Genomic DNA, 26098 nt, shown 5'->3' on the forward strand with positions numbered 1-26098 from the left:
ATATCTGATGGCCCAACTCGTTCGGATACTTCATATGGCCCGATGAACCTCGGACTCAATTTGCCCTTACGACCAATTCTAAGCACCTTCTTCCAAGGTGAAACTTTGAGAAAGACCTTGTCTCCAACTTGATATTCAATATCTTTTCTTTTCAAATCCGCATACGACTTTTGGCGATCCGGCGACTTTCAAACTTTCACGAATTACTCGAACTTTTGCTCGGCATCCTTAACCAAATCAACCTCAAGAATTTACCTTCACTAAGTTCACCCGAATAATGGGTACGACATTTACGACCGTATAAAGCCTCGTAAGGCACCATCTTAATACTTGATTGAAAGCTATTGTTGTAAGCGAATTCAATCAAAGGCAAATATCTTTCCCATGAACCACTAAACTCAAGGATGCAACATCTCAACATATCCTCCAGGATTTGAATTATCCGTTCGGATTGACCATCGGTTTGGGGATGAAAAGTAGTGCTAAAATGCAGCTTGGTACCCAAAGCCTCTTGCAATTTCTTCCAAAATCGCGATGTAAATCTTGGGTCTCTATCCGACACGATAGAAATAGGCACCCATGCAATCGAATAATTTGGGAGACGATAATTCGCCAATTTATCAAGTGAAAAATCCGTGCGGACAGGAATAAAATGAGTAGACTTGGTCAGTCTATCAACAATGACCCAGATCGCATCCTTCTTACTTGCTGACAATGGCAGTCCGGATACAAAGTCCATGGTGACTCGATCCCATTTCCACTCGGGTATCGTGATCGGTCAAGTAATCCGATGGCACTTGATGCTCGCTTTCACTTGTTGACATATTAAACATCTCAAACAAAGTCAGAGATGTCTCGTTTCATACCATGCCACCAAAACCGACGTTTCAGGTCATTGTACATTTTAGTACTACCCGGGTGGATTGACATTCGACTACTGTGAGCCTCGTTCAAAATCATCGAAACAAGTTCCGAATTCCTTGGAATACATAATCGACCCTTGAACGTCAAGCAATCATGGTCGTCAATCTGAAATTCTGATTCCTCCTTCGAAACACATTCGGCTCGCTTAGCGACCAATTCGGCGTCAACCTTCTGAGATTCAAGTACTTGTTGAATCAATAACGGTTTGGTTTCTAATTCGACTACTAGCACCTCATCGGGTGAAATGGATAGATGAGCATCCATCGCTCTCAAAGCAAACAGTGCCTTGCGACTTAAAGCATCGGCTACCACGTTGGCCTTTCCCGGGTGATAATCAATGATGAGTTCGTAGTCTTTCAACAACTCAAGCCAACGTCTTTGTCGCAGGTTTAAATCTCTCTGAGTCATCAAATATTTTAGACTCTTGTGGTCCGAATAAATGTGACACCTTTCTCCAAACAAGTAATGCCGCCATATCTTCAAGGCGAACACTATGGCTGCTAATTCAAGGTCATGGGTCGATAGTTTCTCTCATGCGGCTTTAGTTGTCTCGACGCGTAAGCCACAACTCGACCTTCTTGCATCAACACACAACCTAACCCAAGCAAGGATGTGTCATTTGATATGACAAACTCTTTCTGGGACTCATTTGTACTAGCACTGGGGCCTCGGTTAAACAAGTTTTAGTCGATCGAAACTTTCTTGACAAATGTTCCGACCACTCGAACTTAACATCTTTTTGGAGTAGTTTCATCATCGGTACAGCTATCATCGAAAAACCTTTCACAAATCGTCGATAGTATCCGCAAGCCCCAAAAGCTCCTAACTTAACATTCCTTGGAGGTTTCCAATAGACTATGGTCGAAATTTTGTTCGGTCGACTCGAATACCGATGCGGATATCACATGACCCAAGAAGCTAACCTCCTCAACCGAACTCACACTTGCTGAACTTAGCATATAACAGCTTATCCGTAAAATTCACAACACTATCCTCGGTGTTCAGCGTGTTCGGTCTCATTTTGCGAATAGACCAAAATGTCATCAATGAAGACAACTACGAACCGATCCAGATATGGTCTGAAGATCCGATTCATCAAATCCATAAATACCGCAGGGGCATTAGTAAGCCCAAATGGCATCACTAGGAACTCGTAGTGACCATATCTCGTTCTGAAGGCAGTCTTGGGTACGTCCGAATCTCGAATTCGCAACTGATAATAGCCCGATCTCAGATCTATTTTCGAAAACACTGAGGCTCCTTCGCTTGATCGAACAAATCATCGATATCTGATAACGGATATTTGTTCTTTATCGTCGCTTTATTAAGTCGACGATAGTCGATCTACAACCTCATGGTTCCATCCTTCTTTTCACAAACAATCTTGGCGCACCCAAGGAGAAAAACTCAGGCGAGCAAAACCTCTATCCACCAATTCTTGCAAGCGAGCTTTCAACTCCTTTAATTCCGTTGGTGCCATACGATACGGAGCTATCGAAATTGGAGTGGTACCGGTACCAATTCGATGCCAAACTCTATTTCCGAACAGTGGCAAACCCGCAATTCTTCGTGGAAAACATCCGGTATTCACAAACCAGCGCACAGATTCGGGTTTCTTTTCTCGACTCCTTGTCATCGAGCACATACGCAAGGTACGCCGCACCCTTTTCTTACATATTTCGGGCCAACATTGCGATATTACGGTGGCAACCCCTTTAAGTCCGTAGACTCAACCCAAATTATCTCGTTATTCGCGCACCTCAAATCGATAGTCTTGCTTTTGCAATTTACAACCGCATCGTGCATGGTCAACCAATCCAACCCAAGAATAACGTCAATTAATCGAACGGCAAAAGCATTAAGTCCGCGGAAAACAAGAACCTCGAAACACTAGGGGACTTTTCTTACACACTTTGTTGACGAGCACGTAATGACCCAAGGGTTTGACACCCGAATTACAAACTCAGTAGACTCAATAGGCAAAGTCTTACTAGATGCTAAGGTTTCGCATATATAAGAATGAGTAGAACCAGGGTCAATCAAAGCAATCACATTAGTATCGAAAAGAGTGAAAGTACCGGTGATAACGTCAGGGGAGGATGCCTCCTCTCGTCTTGGGATGGCATATGCTCTAGCAGAGGCTGGTCTCGGATCGAACAGCCGTGTCGGTGGCTCCTCTCGATTACCACCCCTACCTCCACGAAATCCTCGGGGGTCTACCTCTAGCTGTCGCCCCACTAGATCTTGCACCTTGCATCTTATTCTTCTCATCTAGTTCCGTGCAATCTCTAATGAAGTGGTCCTTCGAACCACATCCGTAACAGGCCCGGTTAACGGACTTACCCCAACATTCACCTAGGTGTCGTCTTCCACATTGGGGGCATTCAGGTCGCTCTTGACGATTATTGCCCACACTAGCTACCGATGTAGCTCGGGAGTCCGTCAATGGTCGAGCTCGATGGAAATTCCCGATGCGCCCTCGACTTACTAGTGTCCTCCCTGAATTTCTTTACGGTCGAGAACGGAGCTTTACTCGTCGATCTTTTACGATAATCTCTTGCTTCAAATTCAGCCTTCTTCTTCTCCTTTCCAAGTTCTTCCGCCTTGCAGGCTCGTTCAACTAGTGTTACGAACTCCTTTATCTCCAAAATACCCACTAGTAGCTTTAAATCTTCATTCAATCCTTCTTCAAATCTTTTGCACATAGCAACCTCATCAGCCACACACTCCCGAGCATACCGACTAAGTCTTACGAACTCATGTTCGTATTCAGATACTGTCATACGGCCTTGCTTGAGCTCCAAAAATTCCTTACGTTTCGATCGATGAACCGTTGACTAATATATTTCTTCCAAATTCGTTTGAAAGAAATCCCAAGTAACTTGTTCCTTTGGGACTATGGAAATCAAGGTCCTCCACCAATAGTAGGTGAGTCTCGTAACAAAGATATAGCGGACTTAAGACATTCATCGGTGTGCATGACAGTTCATCAAACACTCTAATGGTGTTATCAAGCGAATTCGCCCTTTCGGCATCATCGGTAACTATGGCCTTAAACTCCTCGCCCCACGCTTCCTAATCAAGTCCACGGTGGTTTACTCAGCCTCACGGGATCGATGGCATGGCATCACAGCTCTTGGGGTGGATTATTTAAATTCGGAATGGTTGGACAGTAGGATTAGTTCGCATCTTCTTGCGACCCACTCATTCATCATGGTGAAGAAGGCTTGTTTCGCCCTTCATTTTGATTATTCGCGGATGATCGAGGCTCAACAGGCGGTGTCCCTTGCGCAGAGCAGCCGCTACACTTTCAACGTCATCCGCGAAGGGTCTCTCTATCCCGGGTTCCATCGCTAATCAAAACAAAAATTTCAACCGTTAGAAGTCATCACATTATTAAGCACTAACAATTTGGCATGTATAGCTAGACTCACACGCTCTATGGTAGTCCTAGAACCGACTAAACCATAGCTCTGATACCAATAAAATTGTAACACCCCGAACCCGTGACCGTCGCCGGTGTCGGACACGAGGGGTTAACGGGCCAAATCCTCTCAAGGTACCAACCAATTTGGCATTTCCAAACAGGGTGGAAAACTGCGTCACTGTCGCCTTAAAAATCATATCTCGAGTTCCAAAACTCGGAAACTGATTCCATAAATTTTCCCTTAATTTAGACTCATATATCCATCCATGGATTTATTTCTAGAATTTTTGGTCAGGCCAATTGGTACAGTTTATTAGTTAAAGTCACCCATGTTACAGGGGTCGACTACACTGACCTTCGCGCGTTACAACTTGAATATCATCTCGTACAGAGATCTAATGCTCATGCCGTTTGCTTCTAATGAAACTAGACTCAAAGGGGAATCTATTCATATAAGGCATGACTTCTAATTGTTTCTGGATAATTTATGGTAAATTTTCAAAGTCGCGACAGGGGACCCAGAAACCGTTCTGGCCCTGTCTCACGAGAACTTTAATATTTCTCAGTATACTGCTCATATGGTCGTTTCGTTTAGTCCATATAAAAATAGATTTATCAAGGTTCAATTTCATAATTTACTCACTATTTAATTCTACTTCTACTATTTTTAGTGATTTTTCAATCTCATCTCACTGCTGCTGTCCGCAACAGTTACTGCAGTAGACTATGCCAATTTCATGAATCTTTCCTTGGCCTTAATCATCCATCATACATGACACAAATTATGGCCACCTTATCAAAATTAAAGTTTCTAAGACTCGTGGCTATAGGTTCTAGCATCCCACTCGACGACCACATAGGCCATTTTCACATGGCTTAAAGTTTACAACCCACAGTTCAACAAAATATAGTAGCCTATACATGCCAAATGTTCTTCAACAACGAAGACAATACCAAAATATTTCAGCCGGTGTGATGACTTCAACGACGGTTCCGATCACGCAAACAATACGAGTCCGAGAGACCTAAAATGGGTGACAAGAAAACACCAAGTGAGTTTATAACTCAGTAAGTCATAAGCATTCATCAATCCACTGATAAAGTTACTACAACATGAACAATAAACGAGGCTAGGTACTCATCCATATTGAATCTATACCATAATTCCTCGGACCTTTTGGTCCAATCTCATACCAAGTCATACATCCACATTTCATATTCTACACAACAAGATATTTGAAGCATTTTCACACACTAACTCATTTCCACCACAATCATACAATTTCAATCATCACATAGATTTAAGGCTTACCAAATTCAACCCCGAGCATGAACGTATTTTCTATTCGTCATGAGCTCGAGGTACTTACCGATCCGCTGTCCATACTCAACTCGATGGAGACACACCTCCATATATATAGATACGCACACACGATGCTTAATACTCGATTTCGCACACTTAGTGCCACACAATTTAAGCCCGCACACATAGTGCCATACCCTTGAGCTCGCACACCCAAGGTCAGTATTTTTCCAGCATGCACACTTAGTGCCATATATTTCCAGCATGCACACTTAGTGCCAATCTCGTCACCGTACACACGTATTGCCCTTTTACTTAGTGCCGAAAGAAAACTTTCTACACATTTCACTATTTCTTTTACATTCAACAATTGTCATCACTCCATACACATACAATTTCATTTATATATATATATATATAGCATCCCATTAAATACAATTGCATAGATTTTACAATCATTTAAGCAATATCAAACATATGTGCTTAATGACTTACCTTGTGTTGGGCAAAATGGTTCCAACTCGCTACTCGATGTTCTTTCCTTTGCCTTTGCTTGTTTCTCCACCTCGAGCTTCTTGAGCTTAGTCAATAAATTAACTAGTTTAACCGTCTTGCCAAATATTTATACATATATACATGACATCAACTATACTATCATCACTAATACATTAATTCACAAAATTTTATCTCATGAGCATATGACCCATTTTTACCCCATATGGCTGAATGCTTCATTCATTACCCAACTAGCAATTCAACAATTTTCAACCTCATTACCACCCTTTTATGTCTAATTGTCTAAATGAGATTATCAACATGCCTATCTATAGCCGAATGTGCTAAAATTGATGTAACATCACCTACACACTTGATTAAATGGCTGAATACCTATACTATCAATTATGGCATCATTTTTTTATTCTTTCAAACACTTAGTTTTCCTCCCATGAACACTTGGCCGAATTTCTTTTCTCTTCTAGCATAGCTTCACACCTATTTGTAACATCCTATGAATCCACATACATCACATTTCTACATAAATTTCTTTTACTTTTCTTCTACTTCCATTCACAACATCAAAGACACCATACACATATATCATTACAAAGCTTGACACTTAGCATGCAAATGACATCCACACAAACCCACCTTAGCGAAACTTAACTCATCTTCATGCCTCACCACCACAACATCAAACATCAAACATCAATGATACCAAGAAGACAACACCCATGGCGAATATCATCCCCATTTCATGGTAAAGGTTTAGACCATGGGTTAGGTGGAACTCAAACTATCAACTAAAACATGCATGAATCTCATGGATAACATCAACATACCTTAGTCTAGCAAACTCCATGGCTGATTTTCTCAAGCTTTCCCCCCTTTCTTCTTAGTACATTCGGCCAAGCAAGGAGAAAATGAGAGAATGAACACTTTTTTTTCCTTTTCTTTGTTTTTCTTCATATTCTCTTTCTTCTTTTTTTTCATTTCTTTATTCTTTCTACATAATCCACTAACTAAACATGTTGGCAACATGTTTCCACTCATAGCATGGCCGGCCATCATGCTTCATTTTGGCTAATTTGACATGCAAGGACAACACTTTCCCACATGTATTAATAGGCCACCTTACATTTGCCTAGCACATTTCTAAATTTTCTCACATAAGTCCTATTTGATAAAAATTCACTTACAATTAACAAAATCCAAACATGAAATTTTCACACATGCATATATGCATATAATGAGCATCAATTATGATGGTTAATTATTATTATGACTCGGTTTAGTGGTCCCGAAACCACTTTCCGACTAGGGTCAATTTAGGGATGTCACAATTTTTCTTGATCTATAATGAAAAATTCACTTATTTAATCACTACATTAATCAAGACAATCTATAAATCATTCTTAGGCAAAATTACCATTTTGCCCCTAACTTTCACATAATTATGATTTTGCCCCTAGGCTCGTAAAATGATTTTAATCAAATTTCCTCCTTTAACAAGCCGAGCTGAACCTTTATTACTCTTATAGAAACTTACAATTTTCAATTATTTCACACATTTACAACCTATTTTATAAACTTCACAAAATAGTCCTTTTAGGAGTTTTTATAAAAATCCCTTTCACAAAAGTTGTTTATTTAACAACCATGATTCATTTCCTTCCATAAATACTCAGAAAACATCACAAATCCTCCATGGTAAATCTCTAGACTATCAACCATTTTTCAAAATAGTCCCCCTTTAGTTAGCTTATGCTACAAGGGTCCTAAAAGTACAAAAATTATTAAGAATGATCATTAAAATCACTTACTTGCAAGGGTGAAGAGTTGCTGAAATTTCAAGCTTCCAAAACCCTTATTTTTGCTGATATTTTTGGTGGAGAGGAGGAAGATGAAAAGGTGATATCTTTTTCTCTTTATTTTATTTTACTTCTAGTCAAATTTGTCACCAAAACCTCACCTAACCTTTGACAATTTCATTTCCTTGTCTCTATGGCCGGCCATCACACTCTTAAAGGCCTATTTGCACATTAAGGACCCCTAGTTTAAGATCCTCTATCTATATGACACTTCTAATTAATAGAACACAACTTTCACCTTTTATGCGATTTAGTCCCTTTTCAAAAGTGAGCAAAATCACTAAAGTTATTTCACCAAAATTTTCATGCACTCATATAGTCATGCTATAACACATAAAATAATATTAAAAATAATTTATCTGGCCTCAAATTAGTGGTTTCGAAACCACTGTTCTAACTAGCCCCAAAATCAGGCTGTTACATGGCTTCTTTCTAAGGTATTGTTTCGCTTCTTGGTTATTATTCGATTATTTTCCTGATTTGTTCTTTGCCAAGTTCTTAGTTAATTAATTTATTTAATTTTAGTTTAATTCAATCACTTTAATTTTTTTGTTAAATAATAAAAAGACAGTAATTACTAGTACTTTTAGTCCTTGTAGGAAAGATATCTTTCCTCACCATAGCTATACCATTTATCGATAGGTGCACTTGCCTTTGTCGTATATTTAGTTGGTTTCGTAAACATCAATATATTACATCAAACCCAATCAAAACAATCCATACTATCACTATATAATTATCTCAATAATCAGTCAATCAATTAACATATATATATATATATATACACAAGAAATTAAATCTATCCCAAATCATAAAAGTACAAACTAATGCTTTGTGCGTCACTTGTTGACGGTTTTCGCTTTTCCTTTCCCTCTCAACGGTTTGGTGTCGTTGTTAGCTATGAATAATCACAAAATATATTATACAATCAATTTTCAGCAAATTCATAACAAATTATCAAGTTACACACATTTTACAATATATTCAATTTAGTCCCTAAAATGAAGAGAAGCAAAACCTTCAATCTAGGGCTTCAGATTAAAATCCGATTTCACCATAAATCATTAGGGACCTTCTATTTTCTATCCCTACCAACATTTCATGACATTTTTTCATTTTATTCAATTTAGTCTCTAATGTACGAAACAACAATTAAGCTTTACAATTTAGTCCTTTTTATATATTAAGCTTAATTTCTAACTATTTTGCACCAATTTCATCTAATTCTCAATAATGGTAAGGTTTAGAAACTTTAATAGTTTCACAAACTGGTACATGGGCTAGCTAAATCAAGCTCCCACGATCTTAAATCTATAAAAATCAATGAAAAATGGCTAAGGACTTACTTGCAATTAAGGGTCGAATGTTGAATAGAGCTTGAAAGCTTTCTCTGTTCTCCTAAAATGATTTCTATTGTCTTTGGGAAGAAGATGGCAACTTTTTTCATCTTTCCCACTTAATTTGCTTATATACTTAGGTTTGTTTTATTTAAACTTAGTTAATTAACTTAATTATAATTAATTAGGCTTAAACTTTAATTAATTTAATCTTATGATAATTAACATCACATCCCACTAACATCTATCTCAATTTGGTCCATTTTCTATTTTTTTCCTTTGAATAACTATTATTTAAGTCTCCAAACCTTATTCTAATTAAAAATCTATAATGATTAAACTTTTACGGTTTAGTCCCTGAGCCATGATTACTTGCATTTTCGACTAAATTGCTTAACCAAGTTTCAATTCATCTATACACCAACTTCATAAATATTCTTATTTACTATTTATGAACTCAGTTTGCGAAAATGAGATCTCGAAACCGCATTTTTTGACACCACTAGAAACCGAGTCATTACATACAAACAATCAAGTATATATAAATTATTAATAAAAAATAAAAATTTGACTTTTTTTTTCAATTTTTTAAAAATTTTAATAGTCTTTTAGAATTTTAGAATTATTATTATTTTATATAGTTTTTAACTCATCTAGAACGAGTTGTCAAATGAACATGAACAACCATATGTCTAGGTTAATTTTAGATGTAATATTAATTACTGTTTGTAATTCTTTTCAAGAAAATAATTATTTTCATAAAAAGCATTTTAAAAAAATTGCTGATGTGGCATGCCACGTCAACATTCTTCCACATGTCCTCTCTTGGTAGTTGTCGTTAGCTTGTCAATACCTTTAACGGTCAAACTGATCAACTAATGGTGTCCGTTAACGAAAGGGCCTAGTTAATTATTTTTTGGTCATTAAGGAATCAATAGGATGCATTTTTTAAAGCTTTCTTTTTTACCCTCAAACTAAAAAAAAAAAAAACTAAAACAAAGAAATGAAAATTAGCATAAAGACATTACAAATACACGAATATCTCAATACATACCAAATTCATACAAGTTTATAATATTTTAAACATAAAAAAATACAAAATAGTTTTTTTTTTCGTTTTGTTTCGCTTTCTTCCCTTTATTTGTTTATTTATTGCTCTTTTCCTTTCCCATCTCCAGTTTCTTCTTTACGCTAGCCAGATTGAAAACGAAAAAAGTTTGAACACGTCTCATTAGCATGGGTAAGGACATCTACAGTCCCTACTCACGTATTATGTAATAGATATTAGAAAGGGTTGTTTGGTCTTTTAACTGGTTCTGGAGAAAGTTGGTGAAGTTACTTATGGCTTAGCTCAATCTTATTGGAATGGTTTAGAAGAGCAATGAGGCGCAGTTAAACAGTCGTCATTCAATGGAGCAACTCCCTCCTTCTGTGATCTTTAACAGCAATCTCCGCAATACCATCCTTGAGGAATATGATTTGATACAATTAAGTGCATTATGCAGGCTGTGATATACTGTATTAATTAATTATGAAACTTAGTATGCCGCCATAATTCATGATTAACAAAAATGCTCTCCTTTACAATTCTTAGATCCATATTTGGCATCAAAGAAGAAAAAAGGCAGCTAGATCCATTTTTTATTACCAATTTATGTAGTTATTCTTGGGATGCCATGCAATTTCCAAAAACTTTAATTGATGTCTGTGTCTATTCAGCTTTTTCCATCTAAGAAAGCAACAAGTTTTCCCTTTTCACTGTGTCAAGATTCTCCCACCCTAACCCCCCAACAATATTATAAACATTTCAAGTAGAAGAAATGGTTAATGTAGTGGGATTTCTCCATCAATATTTTTCTTTTTCTTTATACAGTTGGGGTTGCCTGGATAAACATCTTCAAACACAGGTACGCTTCTTCCTCTTATTCTTCCTCTTCTTCTTCTTCCTCTTCCTCTTCTTCCTCTTCCTCTTCTTTCTTTTCTTCTTCTTCTTCTTCTTCTTCTTCTTCTTCTTCTTCTTCTTCTTCTTCTTCTTCTTGCTGCTGTGTTCTTGTTTGATTCAAACTCTATGGTTCGGATTTGGGTGCTAACCCAAAACAATTTGCATTTTCTTTTTCCACTATTTGTTGTTTTTACTTATTTATCATGGATAAAACTCCTTTCCTTTTTCTTTAAACAAACTTATTAGCACTTTTTTTTATAAAATTAATAATTTTAATTAATTAATAAAATGTTTACAATCTCAGGATTAGTGTTTAAATAATAACTACCTGACTTAAAAAAAAAAAACCTACCTAAAATTTTGAATTAAATAATAACATTACTAAATACATAAGCAATAATTTTTACACTTTAGAACTCAACAAACATATAAATTGAAAATCGGACTTTGATTTAATGGTAGGGAAGAGACACAAAAGTGATCTAAAGTTCAAATCACAGCAAGTCCAAATTACATTCAAATTATTTTAATAGATTAGCTTGACTTGAGTTATTTAATTCAATATTTATAATGATTCATTATAATTGTAATTAATAAATATTTTAGTAAGTTGTAACTTAAAAAATTATATAAATTAATATTTCCTATTAATTATACTTGACAACTTCTCGAATTATACATGTTTTTTACATGGAACATTTTCAATCTCATTGTAGGGTAAAAATATCATAATAGTCCTTATACTATGCCATCGATTACATTTTGGTCCTTCTATTGGAAAATAGGTAAATTGGTCTTATGTATTAGATGAAGGAACAATACAGTCTCTCTATTAAAATTCTCATTAAATGCTTATTTTGGTGTTTTATATATAAAAGCTTATTGAAAAATTTAGTCCACGATTTTTGCACCTTTATTTGATTTGGTCTCTTTTCCTAACGTAACACTAGTTTATCTTATATTCCACGCCAAATTTAATTTAAAATTTAAAAAATCATAAAAATTATAATTATAAAATTTATAAAACAAATTCTCTAAAGAAGCTCTTCATAATTTAGGAAATTATAGTTTTAATTATGATTTTTAATGTTTTAAAAAATATGTTATTTGTCGACTTAGATATCAAGTCAAAATAGTGTCACGTTAAAAATGAAAGATTGTGAGTTAAATTGCTCAAAATAAAATAATAGGAATCAAATTGAATAAAAATGTAAAAGCTGAGAGCTAAATTTACTATTATACCCTATATATAAAACACCAAAAGAAACATTTAAGGGATAGATTTAAGGGATGTAATGTATAAGAACTAGTTTACCCAATTTCCAGTAAAGGGCCAAATGCAATATGAGATATAGTGTAGAGACTGCTACAATAATTGTCCCATCTTTAGCGTTTTGCAATGCATACACCACGGTCGGTGCATCCATTTTGTATTTTAACAAGTAGTAATTTAGATTGACTGTCCTTTTTCCCCCCTTAATTATATACATTAATGTACGAAAAAATATTTGGTACACAGTTAATAAAATTTTTAGATTCTATAAGTAGGACTAAAGCGTTAATAAGTATTCTGTAAAAGTATAATAAAATATTAAAAATAAATATTTAAAAAAGAAACATATAATAATTTTTAAGACTACTTGTAAAATAAAAATATATACTATTAATATATCAAATACTCACCATGTTTGTATATTTTCATATTAAATTTTGCGATTATAAGTAAATGTTAATTCTTGATCTTGTCTAGTTAATTATTTCGTTATTAGTATTAGAAAAGCTAAATACAATATAAGACATAAAATATAATATTCTTTATAAATTAATATATCAATAAGTAAATAAATTGTTTGTAAATAATTGAATAACCTATGTGAACTCATAATATTTCTTTCTACAAACAGCTTTTTTGGTTAATGCACTCTTATCCATGAATTTTAAGAGAAAACACATGTACTAGATTATATATATATATATATAAATAATCGAAGATAACATTGAGGCTTTTAACGACACATTTGGTTCATTCAAATTGAATAGAGTTATAATAGAAAAAAAAATTGTAATGAAATAGAGCTATAATTAGTAATTCACACTATAGCAAAACAAGTTTTTAGGGCATTTTTTTTTTGCTTAATAGCGGCGCTTATAACAATTTGCGGCGTTTTGATAAGCACTGCAAAAAACGCCGCTAAATTTTACAGCGTTTATGTGAGAAAACGCTGCCAAAAAACATGACCTTTAGCGGCGCTTCTCATAAAAACGCTGCTAAAGTCTTTAGCAGCGTTTGTAAGAAAACGCCACTAACTTTAGCAAAATTTACCAAACCATTTTAATTCATATCGAACCTAAATTTTCAACATAATTTTCTATAACATCAAATCCAACCACAAACTTCAAATCTAAATGATACTATCATGAAAAAAATATGTATATGATCTAAATTAATAAATGAAGTAACAAAATATATTATATTCAAAAGTTATATTGTTAAGATATTCTCACAATAAGAAAACAAAAGTTTAAGATAGCGGATTCTGCGACTGCTGAAACATCTTCATCATATTCTGAAGCTGTAGCTGTAACATCCCGATTTTGGGCCTAGTCGAAACAGTGATTTTGGGACCACGAATCTGAGGTTGTAAAATTATTTTAATATTATTTTTAGAGTTTATATCATGTGAATATGTATGTGTAAAAATTTCGTGAGCTAATTTTATCGTTTAATAGCTCAATTGGAGAAAAAGGACTTAATCGTGTAAAATGCGAAAGTTGCATTCTATTAGTAAAGGTGTTCAATAGCTATAGAAATTAAAATTTGAGGTCCTTAATGAGTAATTATGCCATTATATATGTGTATGGCTGTACATGAAGAGTAATAAATGAAAAAAAAATAAAAAAGTCAAAAATTGAGTAGGGTTGGTATTTGATGACATTAGCTAAATGAATAAAAAATAAAATCAAAGGGTCATATTTCTTCATCTTTCCACTGAAAATTGACGTGAAAACCCCCATGGGAGCCTGAAAATTTTCAGCACAATAAACTTCTACATGTAAGTCATTTTGATGGTTATTTTTGTTGATTTTTGTGTTTTTGGAACCCCTATAGCTTAATCTAGCTAATGAGGGGACAATTTTGCACTACGGTTGAAAGTATAGGGTTTTTCCATGAGAGAATTAATGTTTTTTGCTGAATTTTTATGGAATAAAATGAATCTTGGTTGTTAAATAAACAACTTTTTTTTTAAGTGATTTTCATGAAAACACCTAAAGAGGACCTTTTTGTAAAAGTTGTAAAATAGGCGGTAAATGTGTAGAATAACTGAAATTGTGAGCTGTTATAAGTTTAATAAAGGTTTGGCTAGGCTTGCGTAGTGAGGAAATTTGATGAAAATCATTTTACGAGCCTAGGGGCTAAATTGTAATTATGTGAAAGTTTAGGGGTAAAATTATAATTTTTCCAAAATATGATTTATGGGCTGTTTTAAATAATTTGGTAATTAAATAAGTGGAATTGGCTATTATAGATAAAGAAAAACGGAGTCCGGGCTTAGATCGGGGAAAAGGCAAGATCATGGACTAAATCGAACTAGTTGTCCATATTTTGTACCGAGGTAAGTTTTTGTATGATTGATACAAATTTTTATTATGCATTTAGCATTTAATGTTATATGAATTGTATAATTGTCTTCGTGAATATTATTGATATTGTTCGATAAAGATTCGAGGTGATAAAAGCCGGTTGAACCTTAGGAATATTTAGGGTACAAGTAGTATGACATTTGGGTTGATGAGGTCACGTATAAGACCATATCTGGGATATGGCATCGGCATCAGTATGAGTTATCATGTAAGACCATATCCGAGATATGGCATTGATACGAGATTTCATGTAAGACCACGTCTGGGACATGGCGTTGAAATGAGAATTTGTATAAGACCATATCTGGGATATGGCATCGATGTGAGATCCCATGTAAGACCATGTCTGGGACATGGCATTGACATCTTATTGTGTATGGTGATTCCGAGTATCCTTAGTATTCCAAGTGGTTCAACGGGTAGCCCAAGGATGTGTCAAAGAAATGACAATGTATAATCATATTAAAAGGGTACAAGTATGTACGCCAAGCTTGTAGTTATTGAAATTTTGAAACGATAAGGCTTCAGTAAGATGAGAATGAAGGCATTACGATCTTGATGTTCTATTGAACCTTATGTAACTTGAATGAGTTAGGATATGACTACCATGATTGTTGAAAACAAGATGATTTAAGTTTTTTATATATGTGTATGAAAATGCATATTTTTTTATTGCTTATTAATTAAATGCAAGCTTACTAAGTTTTATGCTTACCCTCTTTCCTTTCCATTTCCTTTTAGTATCGCAAAGCTAGCTTAGGGATCAAGGGACGTTGGAGGCTCGTTCACACTATCGATTGGATCTTTTGGGTATAGCTAGTCTCAACATTTTGAATATGACACGTATAGGGACTTGGTCTTTTTGTTATATGTCATACTGGTCTAACCAAATGTGTTGGCTTATAATGGTAGTTGAATCATTTTGTGTATGGCCATGAGATATGGCTTATGATGATTATTGAGTTGTAAACCTATTCATCTATGTATGTATGTGCCAATTCCTTTATGATATGGCCTATGGATATTGATGATTGAATGTTGATGAATGTCATGAGTGTGTATAAGTTGGATGAAAATGCATGCATGCAAGCCCAAGATATATTGCTTATTGGTGTATGAATGTTGGTAAGAAATGGATTGCCATAATAGGTTGTCTTAAACAGGTATACTGTGATGAGAAGTTGTCATGCATGAGCTATGTTTATGAGTGTTTAAGTGTCATTAAGGCTATATTCGTGTTTGTATAATTAAGGGTGACAATTGGCTTAGAAAATAGCCTTAAAGTTGTCCACATAGGTAGACACACAGACGTGTGTTTAGGCCGTGTGTGATACATGGCTTGCCCCATGAGCGTGTGGTTCAATCATGTGTCTTCTACACCCTAATTAATGCAAAACAGAAAGCCTAGTAGTAAACACACGGGCAAAGACACGGTCGTGTGTCTTGGCTGTGTGAGGGACACGGCTTTGGAACATGGGCGTATGCCCAGGCCGTGTGAAGTCAGCACTTAATTTTGGAATTTAATTCACCACAAGGCCTAAGGACACGAGCGTGTGCCTTAGCGGTGTGACATTATTTGGTGATACAACTAAGTCTCAAAAGCTACCAAGAGCTGACATGGATCCACTCGAGCTACCTTTAGGTCTGATAACCCAAGCTCGGGCTAAGAGGTTCAAAGATGCAACAACAACCTTAGTTAATAAAGTTTGGGGTGAAAACATTGCTGGCCTTCTTGAAAGCTCTTGGACCAGCAAGCCGAGCAAGCCTTGTAATCTCCTTCAAGCTCAACCAGCTCAATCTTAGCTCAATGAGCTCATTTTTAGCTTACTTTAGCTTGCGTTATTATGCTGGAATAAGATATTTAATTTGTCTTTAGTTAAATTAGTTATTTAGTTTTAGTTATTAATTTGTCATAATCTGGACAATATTATTAATTAAGTGTTTTAATTATGTCCTAGTTAAGTACTTAATTAATTGTGTGTTTTAATGTGTCTTAAACTATTACAAGGCTTAAATATGTTTGGCCGAATTTATGGAGCATGTTTAATGTGTTTTAAGCTGTCAAATTAATGTGTCCAAAGGGAACTTAATTTGCTGAATTAATTTGCTGCAGGTACATTGCTTGGGACGACAATAAGTAAGCTAATGGTTCAGCTCTTCAAAGCACCTCTTCGTGGACTTGAATGGCCAAAGATTAGCTGCTGGTTATTCTTCCCAAAGTGGCCGGTTAGCTCCCCAAAGCTACCTTGAAAGCTTTCACACCAGTTATAGATTCCGTTCACATTACAAGGCTATCCAGATTTTTGCTTTCACACACACAAGGCTGTTTGCATTCAGTTTCATACTTGGGTGACCATTAAAATACTCAAGCTACCAATTAAAGCTCCTTAACTATTCAACTGAAAAAGGAGCTTCAATTAAAGCCATTCAAGCACCTAGGCCGAATCTACCAAGTCATTTCAGCCCTTACTTAATTTCATTAATGTCCAGTTTGTAACACCCCTTACCCGAGACCGTCGCTGGAGTCGAGCACTAGGAGTTACTAGAAATAGCTTACTAATTCAGGGCATAAAAATTTGCTTTTAAATTTAATATAGTTTCATTCATTCAATATGTCCTTAAAAAGGGTCCCTCGAGACCCTAAAACATGCAGTTGAAACGGTTCGGGACCAAAATGGGAACATTAAAAATTTTCCGAATACTTAGACAAATCAAAACAATTTATTTCATTATTCCTTATAAAACTGCCCACCTGCGTCATAGTTACTAAACAAATCATAACTCGAGTCACAAAACTCAAAATTTAAATTCGTGAATTTTCCATGAAACTAGACTCATATATCTTCTTACTAATTTTTTCCAGAATTTTTGGTCTAGCCAATTAGTATAGTTTATTAGTTAAAGTTTCCCCTGTTGCACTATTCAACTACTCTAACCTTTCCTCATTACGAATCAATTTTCTCCCTATAAAGAAATCAAATAACCATGATGTTTGTTTCTCTTGAAAGTACATTCACGAAGGAATATATAAATTAAAACTATAACTCCTAATTATTTTTGTACAATTTTTAGTGAATTTATAAAGTCAAAATAGGGGATTCAAAAATCGCTCTAACCCTGTCTCACTAAAATTCAAATATCTCTAATATACACTTCTTTTGCTTACTCTGTTTCTTTCATATGAAAATAGACTCAATAAGATTTAATTCTATATCTCATTCATCACCTAATTCCATTTATACTATTCTTGGTGATTTTTCAAGATCACGTCACTGCCGTTGCTCAATACTGTTTTAATGCTAATTTCACTTTTTCATGATTTCTTTGTATTAACTATCATTTAGGCGTACATAACACTGAAACATGTTCTTCATTAGCCATTTCAATAGCTAATCATTATCAAATATTTACATACCATTCTTTAGGCATATCATAAGGACATACACACAAAATGGCTAAGTGCCTATACATGCCATAAACTAGAACGTTTGTAAATGAAGATGCCCATTTGGTAACTTGATAGTCGATAGTGTGAAATGATCTCCGACGACCTCCAACCCGAGCTTGCTTTTAAATACTCTGAAAGATGAGACAGTGAAAGAAGTAAGCTTATAAAGCTTAGTAAGTTCAGATGTAAAATAATAAGCATTAGCAATCAATTTAGCTTACTACTATGCTGTCATAATTTGCTTAAATAATGTTTAGTTCTTACTTTCCCATCTTACTCATCGATAATCTTACCAAAGGCTCAGAATACAAAAGGCACCTTACTTAATAGCTTACTTACATACCTGTAACATCACACTTAACACATGAGTCCTCTTTCATAATATAGGCATATTGTCAATCATGTCATAAAGTGTCACAAGCATAACTAAAAACTCATCACTCACTTAATACTTGATAATCTCAATTACTTACAATCTCAATATTAAATAAGCCTTAAATGCATACCTGTACTCTTTCTTCATGTTCTCACCTTGTCGTTTCTTTGACTTACTCTTTGGATTACTCAGGAACCTTTTCCTTTTTTAACTTACCATTCCCATATCTTGACATGGTCTTACGTGGTATCCTTGTCTTATGAACTCCCCAATACCATGCCTTGGCATGATCTTACATGGGAACTTTGCCTTATAGTAACTCATCAATGCCATGTTTCGACATGGTCTTACATGATTTCCTTGCCTTATAGAGCTTATCAATTCCATGCCTTGGCATGGTCTTACATGATATCCTTATCTTACCAAATGCCATGTTCCAAACATGGTCTTATATGGTATCCTTGTCTTATGAACTCACCAATGCCATGCCTTGGCATGGTCTTACATGGGACATTTGCCTTATAGTAACTCATCAATGCCATGTCTTGTCATGGTCTTACATGATTTCCTTGCCTTATAGAACTTGTCAACGCCATGCCTTGGCATGGTCTTACATGATATCCTTATCTTACCAAATGCCATGTTCCAAACATAGTCTTACATGGTATCCTTATCTTATGAACTCACCAATGCCATGTCTTGACATGGTCTTACATGAGACCTTTGCCTTATAGTAACTCATCAATGCCATGTCTTGACATGGTCTTACATGAATTCCTTGCCTTATAGAACTTATCAATGCCATGCCTTGGCATGGTCTTACATGATATCCTTATCTTACCAAATGCCATGTTCCAAACATGGTCTTACATGGTATCCTTGTCTTATGAACTCACTAATGCCATGTCTTGACATGGTCTTACATGGTATCCTTAATCGTCAATTCCTCCTTAAATGCCATGTTATGAACATGGACTTTTCCGTCAATTCTTTCTTAATTGCCATGGTACAATCATGAACTTTGAGATATCAATGCCTTGCCAAGTCATAGTTGAAACATACTTGCTCAAATTCTCAAGGTTAGTCGCATAACTCAATAATAACAATACTAATAAAAATAATTGCATAATAATAAAAATGCTACTCAACTTACATACTTGCATTCTCAATCTCATCATATCATCAACTTAACTTATTCTCATCAAACTATGTTAGTCAATACTTTCTTGTTATCATACAAAGCCATAATACAAAATATAGTCTTACATATAAATTATACAAGTTCTCTTTCCAATATCGAACTATTATCGAACATTAATCATTATATCTGAAACTAAATACTCAAGTATTTATGGCAAAAATATCAATTTATCATTCAAATATAGATAATTAAATGCTTATTAAACATATGATCTTACCTCGATACCAAAACGACCATTTTACCAACTTTCCCAAATTTTGATTTTTCTCCCGTTCTAGGTCCAAATCTCAGTTTTAGGGATCTAAAACATCATATTTCACTTATTTAATTAATTTAATATTCAAAACATTCCCTAACTCAAATCATATTTCACTTATTTAATTAATTTACTATTCAAAACATTCCCTAACTCAAACTTTGGCAGAATTAAAATTTTGCCCCTAAACCTTTGCAGAATTATGATTTTTCCCCCAAGCTCGAAAATTAAAATTTATCCATTTTTCTTATCTTTATGACACGCGGAACATTTTTCTCTTCTATGGCAACATCAAATTCTCACTCTATCATGTACTTATGTACATTAGGTATTTTTACCGATTATGTCGTTTTACTCGTTTTCACTTAAAATCGCTTAGCAAAAGTTGTTTAACATAATTTAAAGCTTCATATTCTACCATAAAACATCAAACTAAACACATTTAACCTATGGGTATTTTTCCAAATATGAACCCTAGCATGAATTATTGCTAGAATAAGCTAAATCTAGTTACCAGGACTCTAAAAACGTAAAGAACATTAAAAACGAGGCTAGAACGAACTTACTATTAAGATTGGAAAGCTTGGAAACCCTAACCATGGCTTCCCCCATGCTATATTCAGCCTCCATGAAGAAGACGAACCAATTTTGGCTTTATTTTCCCTTTTTAATTCTTTTAATTATTAAATGACCAAAATGCCTTTAAAGGCTGTTCTTTCAAATTTATCCTATTCTTTCCCATTTTTGTCCAAACTTAAATATAATGGTCTAATTACTAAATAAGGACCTCCACTTTAAGAACCCATTTCAATTAAATCCCCTTTATTATCTAGAACACACATTTTGCTAATTTTACAATTTAGTCCTAATTATCAAATTAGGCACTTATACATAAAATTTCTTCACGAAATTTTCACACAATTATTCAATCAATGAATAAACCTTAAAACTTAATCAGAATAAATTTTTTTGATCTCGAATTCATGGTTTCGCAACCACTATTCCGTTTAGGCCCTATTTCGGGATGTTACATTTCTCCCCCCTTTAGGGATTTTCGTCCCCGAAAATCTTACCTACAAATGGATTTGAAATTGACTTCCAGCAACACTTTCAAATTCTCATTCAGCCTTGGCATACCCAACATTTTACTTCTTAAACTAAGGCTCTGAACTGGAATACCTACTGATAAGTAACTGACCTTATTTTATCATTAACCTCATACTCTCTGATGAAACGCAACTAACTCTTCTTTTCTTACCAAAATGGAAATTCTTTGCCACTAAGGTACTTTCAAAAAAAAAAACTTGTTTCTCTTTTGAGTGTCAATATTCTTACCTTTCGATTCTGTATACAATTTTTGATAATCTATCTCAGATTTCTGTAATTAATTTTCACTTTCCTCTAATCCTTTCTGCTCAATTTAATTCTACAAATTTCTCTTCCTCAATTCAACTATCAGTACAAAGGTGACATGCAATAACATTTAGCAATCTCATGGTCAAAACTTACTGTAGCTTTCTTCTAAAGTCACGGTGCAAATTTCTGTAACGCCCCAATTTTCGGGAATTCTGTGAATGTTGGCATAGGTTTAATTATGTTAGTGGGCCTCTAGAAGGCCCAAGCTTAAGACAGAACCCGAAAATTTTAGTTAATTTTTGTTCCATAAGAAAAAGGGGGTGAAATTATGAAATAGGACCTATGTGAAAATGTTTGAAAATGCTATATGCTAAATTGAAGTGGCTAAACAAATAGGAGTGCAAAATAGGAGGATTTGCATGACAAACCTCCCATTTTACATGAAGTGGCCGCCCATCATGTTGTTGAAGACAATATGTGCACTTGATATCCATAATTTATGGTACAAATTGATAAAAATTGATAATGGGTTATGTAAATGTTCCATGATAATGGGTTAGGTAAATGTTCCATGATGGGCATTTCATGTCTTTTGTATTAAAGAATTAAATGGATGAAGTATGAAATTTTATTAAAAGAAAAAGGGGTGAAAAGAACAAAGTTTTGTCCATCTTTGTTCATCATAGTCGAAAGTTAGAGAAGAGAAAGGAGAGGAGAAAGCTCTTGAATGCTCGGTCACTTGGGGAAGAAAATTGAAGGTAAGTTTATGGTAGTTTGCTTCTATCTTGATGTTCATGAGTTCTTCTTAATTCTACCTTAACTCTTGAAGCATATTTTGGTTTTTGGGTGTGTTGTAAGCATTTGGTCATGAATTAAAATGAAGGAAATGGTTGTTGTTTCATGTTCTTTTGATGAAAAATGGAAGATAGGTGAAGTTGAGCTAAACAAATGATCATGCATGTGCCTTAGATGCTAAAGTGAAAAATCGGCTAACATGTTGTGCTTTAAAATGATGAAATGGAGATAATGCTTAAGCAAAAATCATAGATATGTGATGATTGATTGGTGATATACATGTTTAAATAACATGCATGCAAGATAGGTGTGTGAAAGAGTGATTTGGTAATAAATCTGCTTGGGACAGCAGCAGCAACGTGACTTTGGAAAGTCACATAAATTGTGGGAGATGAATTAGAAGCTGAATAAATTATGTAATTAAAACTTAATGAGTCTAGTTTCAAATGAAATAAACAAGAACATATTTTGAATTCTGTACAATGAGAAATTTGATTTGTAATGAAGAGTGGTCAGATTAGTCAAACAGTGAAACATGGGAAACTTTGAGAAAAATCTGGTATTGATTGGCTAAACCAAAAATTCTGAAAATTTTATGAATAGAAGATATATGAGTCTACTTTTAGGGAGAATTAACAGCACTTGATTTGGAGTTTTGTAGCTCCAGTTATAAATGATTTAGTGACTGTTGCTCAGGAAGACAGCTTGCAGTGAAATTATGATTATGTGGTAAACATTGACAAAAATTTGTTAATGAGTTGCTTATTGATTTCTTATAAGCTTACTATGACCTGTAGGTGTGGTTGGCCGGATATTGTAAGGGGTTAATACGTATTTTGTATTTGAATAGTTAGATTAACGTGTTAGTAATCCAATTGTAGTCGGTTCGTGTGTGGATCTCGTCAGCATATCATCGCAAACAGGTGTGTAACTATCACCCTCTTTCTTAGTCTAGATTAGCAAAAGCCGAAATGCCGAAAACTGGTATTTTGTAGATTTGTGAGTGTGCGAATGCTCGTGAGGTAAATCGATTAATGTTTTTGGTAAGCTGTAATGTTTGGACTGCAAAGTGTATGATTTTTGTGCCCTCGATATTTTTGGGCTTAATGGGCCAAAATTGGAATGATGGGCCAACGGGCCCAATTCGGTAAGAACCCTTGGTAGTGATTCTGTTAGTACGTGAAAGGTAGGAATATGCATGAAAAACCCTAAAATAAATAAGTTACTGAAATACCTTTAAAAGTAGAAAATTTACAGTTTTACCCCTAGGAGATAAATTACCGAAATACCCCTAGGGTTAAATTGACCTAAATGCATGTTTGATTGTTGTTATTTATTGCATGCCATGTTGTTATTATCGATGCATGGGACCGGGATATTGACGGAGGAAGTACTGAAAGTGGCTTGTCCACGTCTTGGAGGCTTTGCCTCAATTCTTTGATAATCGAGCAAAGAAAGGCCGCAAGCTGTGGAGTGTTAAATTTGGGTGGGTTGAGCTATTCCCCACATGGAGTGTATGGTGGTACGGGTGGAGTGTAGTGGTTGGTGGGTTGAGTAGTCTCCCAAATGGGCTTGTATATGTTATTGATGTTGCATGTATTTTGAAATGGGCCTATGGGCCATACTGTTATCTGAATAAGGGGCTAAGGCCCAGTTTATTGTAATTTGAAGAGGCTCGCCCAATATCACTTATTACTGAATGGGCTTAGGCCCAATGGGCTTGAGTGACTTGGGCTTTGAATGGGTTTTCCTTACACACTGAGTTTCCCCAAACTCACCCCTTCTTTAACCTTGCAGGTGAGCCTTGATATGGGTGACTTGGAGCCGGAGGGGATTCAGAATGGCCATGGTGAATACTTTTGGGTTTGAAAAAGAGACTGGTTTTCTTAAGTTATTTTTAATTACTATTTAATTTTTGGGTTGTAATAAGGCCATTTTAACTTTATTTTCTTCTTTGATTTTCTAGGATTATATTATTTTAAACAACTTTAAATTGATGGATAATAATTCAAATGGGTTAGACTTCGGGCGTGATTTCAAAAAGATACTTGTTTTTTTTTAAATAACACGACGTCACAAATATTCGATTTACCAAAGATAACCACTCAAAGAAATTTCAACTTGTTATAAGCAAGTGTGGCAATGGATGTGGACATGTCTAGGATTGGATCCAATCGGAGAGCTTGGTACTTAAGCAGCCTTCATGGCTCACCTCCTCTGTTAGGGATACCTACCTGGTGCCCAGCTTCCATTCACTTGGTTAGTTTAAGAAAAGTCGGCTTTTAAAACACTAAAAAGGGAACACGGGTTTTTGAATTCAATGTGGCAGGTCGGATTCGGCCTTAACGTCTGGGCCGGGTTTGGGGGTGCTACGTTTAGTGGTAAACTAAGCCCTAAGAAATTGAGACAGTAGCTAAACTGTGGTTACGTGAGAACAACTCTGAAACCTTATCTGTTCATAAGATATTCTGTAATAAACAGTGGAAACAGTAAACTAAATGCATAAAATTCGTAATCAGATAAATCGATATGAGTACGAGAGCTACTCGGGGAAGAGGCCGTGGTCGAGGCCGAGGTAGTACTCAAGTTGGATCTTCGTCTTCTGAACACATACCCGCTGGAGTAGCACGACCACCACCGGTGGATGAGAATGGGCCGTATGATCGGGCCGCGGGGGATGACGCTCTGTCCCAGGCCATGTTAAGAGTTTTGGAAAGGGTGGCCGGAGCTAATATCGGGCCCATGAATAGGGGGTCCATTTCTGAGCGACTCCGGGCCAATGGAGCGGAAGTTTTTAAGGGTGCATCTGGAGTAACGCCAAATGTGGCTGAGTACTGGCTGGAAGCCACGGAAAGGATTATGGATGACTTGGACTGCTCAGTAGAGCAAAAGTTAAAAGGAGCAGTATCCTTACTACAGGATGAGGCGTATTAGTGGTGGATCACTGTGAGAGAGGGTACCCCAGCTGAGAGGGTAACTTGGGAGTTGTTTAAGCAGTCCTTCAAGGCGAAGTATTTCGGAGCTAGCTATGTGGATGCGCGAAGAAAAGAATTCCTGAACCTGACCCAGAATGGTAAGACCGTTGCTAAATATGAGGCAGAGTTTCTGCGATTGAGCCGGTATGCTAATGGTATTGTCTCTACCAAATACGAGCGCAATGTTCGCTTTGAGGATGGCCTCAGAGATGAGCTAAGGGTGCTCATAGCTCCGCAAAGAGAGCGCGATTTTGTTGCACTGGTAGAAAAGGCTAAGATAGCCGAAGAGGTGAAGCAAGCTGAACAAAGGAACCGTGATAGGGATCGAAATCGGTTCAGGAGAGATGCTGGACCAACTGGTGCTGCAAACCGGAATGTTAAGAGAGCTGGGATGGAAGAACCAGTTCGAGTGGTTCCGGTGAACACTGTTAGACCACAAGCTTGTGGAGATTGTGGTAGAATGCATCTGGGGGAATGTTGGAAACATTCTGGGGCTTGTCTTCATTGTGGATCAAAGGAACATAAGATCAGGGATTGTCCTAAGAGGCTAGCTCAGGCTTAAGTGGTTGAACAAAGAGCTGTGCAACCCGTGCAAACAGCGCGAGGTGGACCGTCGCCTTTGAGAGGTCATGGCCGAGGTCACGGTGGCAATGGCCATGGACGTGAGGCACCTGGCAAGGGTACTATTAACACTGAGGCTCGTCAGCTAGCTTTGGTATATGTTGCTCGTCACCGCGAGTAGGGTGA

The 26098-nt window shown here is 35.8% G+C and overlaps 1 long non-coding RNA gene across 1 annotated transcript; it reads left to right on the top strand.

The window, feature by feature from the left end:
- The first annotated feature begins 11177 nt into the window (after positions 1-11177).
- Positions 11178-15980, top strand: LOC128283700 (uncharacterized). The gene is made up of 2 exons (XR_008274106.1): positions 11178-11267; positions 15686-15980. It is a non-coding gene; the product is annotated as an uncharacterized LOC128283700 (long non-coding RNA).
- Positions 15981-26098: the final 10118 nt, after the last annotated feature.

Source organism: Gossypium arboreum, chromosome 11 (assembly GCF_025698485.1).
Source record: "Gossypium arboreum isolate Shixiya-1 chromosome 11, ASM2569848v2, whole genome shotgun sequence".
Classification (NCBI taxonomy): domain Eukaryota; kingdom Viridiplantae; phylum Streptophyta; class Magnoliopsida; order Malvales; family Malvaceae; genus Gossypium; species Gossypium arboreum.